General features: G+C 34.6%; 1 pseudogene; it reads left to right on the top strand.

Annotated features, from left to right (window-relative positions):
* Positions 1 to 62: 62 nt before the first annotated feature.
* LOC145948775 (uncharacterized) lies at positions 63 to 2,311 on the top strand (annotated as a pseudogene).
* The last annotated feature ends 3,434 nt before the right edge of the window (positions 2,312 to 5,745 follow it).

The following is a 5,745-nucleotide window of genomic DNA, read 5'->3' as shown; positions in this document are numbered from 1 at the left end:
AAGCAGTGGTATCAACGCAGAGTACTAGAGAGAGAGAGAGAGAGAGAGAGAGAGAGAGAGAGAGAGCACTGCAAATAATATGTTGTAATTATCAGGAAATCACGAATCAGACAATAACAGTTGATGCAGTAAAGAAAAAATTTAATAATTTGCGATCTCAGTATTTGGGGCAAGTTAATAAAATTCGACAGTCAAAAGTGAGCGGGGCTTCAGCTGATGAAGTGTACAAGCCTACGTGGTGGTAGTTCGACGATATGTCATTTCTAAGTGTTCACATTGCGACAAGATCAGGAGAATCTTCATTGATAGTAATTGCAAAGAATATATTGCTATTTTGTTAATACATTGCAATTTTCTAACTGTTTCAATTAGAAATTACAGCGTTCTAGTAGTCAACCTAATGTATCATAAATATAAATAACGATTCATCATTGGAGGAGTTGCAATATACAGATGTGTACAATCTCACTAATAGAAAGAATGGTAATAAGAGTTAAGGCCCTTGCACAATGCTAGGCGATAGCGATAGGAATAGCGATAGCGATAGAATAGCATCTATTCTCTGTTCCTATTGGTGGAATAAAAAATATTTACCAATAGGAATAGAGAATAGGTACTATTCTATCGCTATCGCTATTTCTATCGCTATCGCCTAGCATTTTGCAAGGGCCTTTAATTTTCTTAGAAATAAATAATCTTTAAAACCGTTTTTAATTTATTTTTTTATTATTTATAGCTGTTACTGACTATAATCGTCGTTCGCCTACTCTTTCGGCAAGTTCGATATCCAATTCAAGCAGATCATCAAGTCGTACAGAGCGTTGCAAAAAAATGGAAACTTTGGTAGAAATGTCAGATGCTAGATTAAATTTTTGGAAAACTGCATCTCAAACACTAATAAATATATCTGATGATGATGAAAACACCCAAGATGGAATACGTCACTGGATCTTATATTTGGAAAGCGAATTACGTACCGCTGTGAAGTTAGCCCCTCATTATTTAAAAAATTAATTTTTTTTCAGAGTTCTGTGTAGATCTCCGATAGTTCCAGAGTTCTTGATAGTTTTAAGAAATAGTTCTGGCCATTAAAGACATGAAAAAGCATTTCAAAGATATGGGGGGCTAACTTCACGCAGCCCCCCATTTTTTAAAAAAATTATTTTTTATTAGAGTTCCGGGTAAATTTCACATAGTTCCAGAGTTCTTGATACATTTCAGAAATAGTTCCGCTCGAGAAAATTTAAAAAATCGAGGTTGAATATTCAAAAGTAGTACAACAAAAATAGTCATAACTTTAAAAGTATCAGTTTAATGCAATTTTCTTATTAAGATTTTTGATAGAACTCCGCGGGGGCTATCCAGAACTCTTAACAGAACTCTCAGAACTCTTCAAAAATTCTTTTTGTACTTTGAACTACAAATTCGACACATATAATCGTTCGTAACTTTTTCGCTATCAATTCTACAGACTTTTGCCATTAAGATTTCTGATAGAACCCGCAGAGTTCTATCAGAAATCTTAATGGCAAAACTCTGTAGAATTGATAGCGAAAAAGTTACGAACGATTATATGTGTCGAATTTGTAGTTCAAAGTACAAAAAGAATTTTTGAAGAGTTCTGAGAGTTCTGTTAAGAGTTCTGGATAGCCCCCGCAGAGTTCTATCTGAAATCTTAATGGCAAAAGTCTGTAGAATTGATAGCGAAAAAGTTACGAACGATTATATGTGTCGAATTTGTAGTTCAAAGTACAAAAAAAATTTTTTAAGAGTTCTGAGAGTTCTATTAAGAGTTCTGGATAGCCCCCGCGGAGTTCTATCAAAAATCTTAATAAGAAAATTGCATTAAACTGATACTTTTAAAATTATGACTATTTTTGAGGGACTACTTTTGAATATTCAACCTCGATTTTTTAAATTTTCTCGAGCGGAACTATTTCTGAAATGTATCAAGAACTCTGGAACTATGTGAAATCTATCCGGAACTCTAATAAAAAATTTTTTTCAAAAATGGGGGGCTGCGTGAAGTTAGCCCCCCATATCTTTGAAATGCTTTTTCATGTCTTTAATGGCCAGAACTATTTCTTAAAACTATCAAGAACTCTGGAACTATCGGAGATCTACACAGAACTCTGAAAAAAAATTAATTTTTTAAATAATGAGGGGCTAACTTCACAGCGGTGAATTACGTAAAATAAAAGACAGGAAAAGATTGAAACGATTACAAAGAAAAATTATCGACTTACAAGGCAACGGTTGGAAGTGTTCCTCACCGATTTTAATGAGCTTTGAATATGTTGTAGAGCATTGAAAAATATTAGACCCGTATTTTTTTAGCAGCGTATCTCGACGTTTAGGGGGTAAAACACCCCCTTGAAAAAAATCGGTTTTTTTATTTCTGAGCTAATATCGTCAAAACGGTAAAAGATATAAAAAAATGTTTCAAATAAAAGTTTTATGGTTTTTAATGTTCTTTAAAACAGTGCAATCAAAATTTTCGAAAATTTTGGTGGGAGGGGGATTTCGAAAAATTTGACATTTTTGAAAAATTTGATTGCACTGTTTTAAAGAACATTAAAAACCATAAAACTTTTATTTGAAACATTTTTTTATATCTTTTATCGTTTCGACGGTATTAGCTTAGAAATAAAAAAACCGATTTTTTTCAAGAGGGTGTTTTATCCCTAAACGTCGAGATACGCTGCTAAAAAAATACGGGTCTAATATTTTTTAATGCTCTACAACATATTCAAAGCTCATTAAAATCGATGAGGGACACTTCCGACCGTTCCCTTGTTAGTAGATAATGAAGATGAATAAAAAAGACTTATTACTTTTAAAATTATTTATAAACAAACAGAAATTATTGTTTTGATATAATACTTAAAATAATTACAATAATGTTAGATGCTATGACTTTTATTTTTTGTTAAATTAGTATTACTTTTATATGTGAAAGTTATACTTACTATCTTAGATTTATACTACTTATGATCTTATGTTTATGATACTTATGTTATGATATTATGTTTATGCAATACTTATTATCAATGTTTTGGAACATTGTTTAAAAATTAATATTATTATCAATGTGTATGGCGCACAATAGAGAAAATATTAGGAATAAATATTAGGAATAGAAATTATTTTAAAATAATAAAATTAAAAACTGATACTAATACAATAATTCGGTTATAAAGAGCTAGTGTTATAGCCCGAACTATAACCAGTAGTTATTAGAAATTAGAATTTACTGAATATCTTTATAGAATACTGTAAAACATTTTTGCTTATAAAAGAGCGCTCTCGACAAACGCTCGTCGCGTGAAAACGCTAACGCAGCGAGACACGCGCGAAGCACCGGAAACCGCGAGATGCAAGCGAATACTTGCGACTTCAACCTGCTTCGCTTGCAGTTAGAACAAAAACGCGTGAATATTACTAACCAATCAGAGACCTGTTTCCAAGTGTCTCTCCCGAAATAAATCCAAGAAACAAAGAATATAAAAGACCGAGAGTCAGCCCGCGAAGCAAGTCGCAAATTAAGATCTAAATCAGAAGTAACGAAATCGCTAATAATAGATCGAATTATTAAACAGCGTTAATAAGAAACGGTTAATAACTAACAACCGACTACTGTAAGAATACCTCTAAATCGAGAGAAGGGCAAAATAAAGTGAAAACTCAAGATAATTGAAATAAAAAGAGTATATTTCTAATTATTAAACTCCTCGGCTCCTACGACATCCTGTGCGACCCGAGGATTCTCATCCTTTTCACTCGGCGCAACCCCGTACGGCGACACAACATTTTGGTGGCACCGGTGGGATCGCGCCGACGGACCGCCAGGACTAGCAGGAACCTGAAGACCTGAAAACAATACAAAAGTATTAGAAAAATCAGGCACGTCGAAATAATCGACGGACAACATAGAAAGCAGTATATTAAAAATTAAGACCGGCAATATACACACATACATAACGTGTGGAAGCAGGCACGTGTGGAAGCAGGCACGTCAGTTAGAAAAACAGCTGACGGAAATAAGCAGAAGCCACAGTGCAGTGAGAGAGAAGGACGGACAACGCAAGCAATACGAAGAGCGAGAAGCAAGCAGCTGAGAATCGAGTAGGATCGCCAACGTCCCAAGGACAACGCCGACCTGCGATAATCCCACGGACAACGCGTCAGCACCGAGCGACGGCCTGCCGTATCAAGCACGAGCACCAAGCCGCCAGCCGTTATCAGCCCAGGAGCGATCGAGTTGCATCAACAGCAGCCAAGCCGTACCGAGCGATATAGAGCGTAAAGATGCGAGCCGTAATACTGTAAGTCCGACCCTTATAATATTTCTGCGTGAATGTCGGAAGGGAACAAGACACCCCCGAAACCGATAGCGAACAAATCTTGGCTACATAGCGACTCAGCCAAACGAGCGATTCAAGCGTTACCATTAACTGTAGAAAGACTCGAGCGAGTTCGTAGAAAATTATAATAATATTTTCAATTGTGATTATTCCGAAAAAATTATTACAAAATCGATAAAGACAAACAAAAAAAATATAAAATATTAAAGTCAGGAATGTCAGTTGTAGTAATAGTAGCAATAGTATAGTAGTAGTTCTTAATATCTTTAAATTATAAACAAAAGAAGATCGACTAATCTAGCGAGACGTTACATACGGATCTCGACGCGCCAGTGAAATTGCGCGAGTTTACGCTGACATTCAGCAGCAGCGCGTGAAGTGAATTTCGTCTGTAATTCAATACAACAATATTTTGTTGTTCTTACAGACTAAACTATGACACGGAGTGTTTAGACCATATATATTTCCCGATGATAGAACATATGTATAATATCTAAAGCCAAGCGTGCGCTCATTTATCATCTGTTTTCGGTTGACCTCAGTTCTGTGTTTATATTATTGTCTCGATCTCATCTTTCCATTTAAAGACCAGTCGCGATGTATCGTTTAACAAGTGCGAGTATATGTCACGTTCCCGTATGTCTCTGTGTTTTCTAGCATCGGTAAGTTGCCTCTTTCTTTCGTGTTTCTTTGTTAGCTCGATCAATTTTTCTTTAATCAACACAGGTTTGCAATAATATGCATTCACAAACGTACTCTTTCCGTTTGGTAACGATGAGAGGTGACGCTGTTGCGATTATACATTGGCTGCGGGGCTCTTCGCCGTTTTTTGCCGCACGATTCTTATGAATCATTCTTTCTTTCTTTTATGTACGTATTGTTTCTATCTTTAATTTTAATTATTCTTTATCTCATGTTGATCCTCCTTTTTATTATAATTATACTAAATTTCTGTTTACCATCGCCTCACCGTTTTTTGTTAAATAATTTTTGCCATTTTTTCAATTTTGTATTTTTTACCTTTTATTTTTATTTTATGTTTGTACAGCTTACTGAGAATGGCCCGAATCAGGGACCGAAACGTTTGAATAAATTAACTTTATAACTATAAGTTCGTTTCTTTTTTTTGTCGCGCTTCTATCCGCGCTCGGCTCTTATTAGCCCGTTTATTTATTAATTTTAAACTATGATAAATGCAATGATGATGCCAGCGATGCGACGATTTAATTCAATGTCCGTTTTAAATCAGAAACCGACTTTATATTATAAAGTTATAAATTATTTTTGATCTTTTAATATTGTATATATGTATACTCATATTTTAGATATACAATTGCTACAGAGAATTCCAAAGAAATTTCTTGAAGTATGATTTTTTCTT

This window comes from Prenolepis imparis, unplaced genomic scaffold, assembly GCF_030444845.1.
Source record: "Prenolepis imparis isolate NDT839.2.m4 unplaced genomic scaffold, iyPreImpa1.0 SCAF_678, whole genome shotgun sequence".
In the NCBI taxonomy this organism is placed as follows: Eukaryota; Metazoa; Arthropoda; class Insecta; order Hymenoptera; family Formicidae; genus Prenolepis; species Prenolepis imparis.
This window is presented reverse-complemented; position numbering and strand designations above follow the sequence as displayed.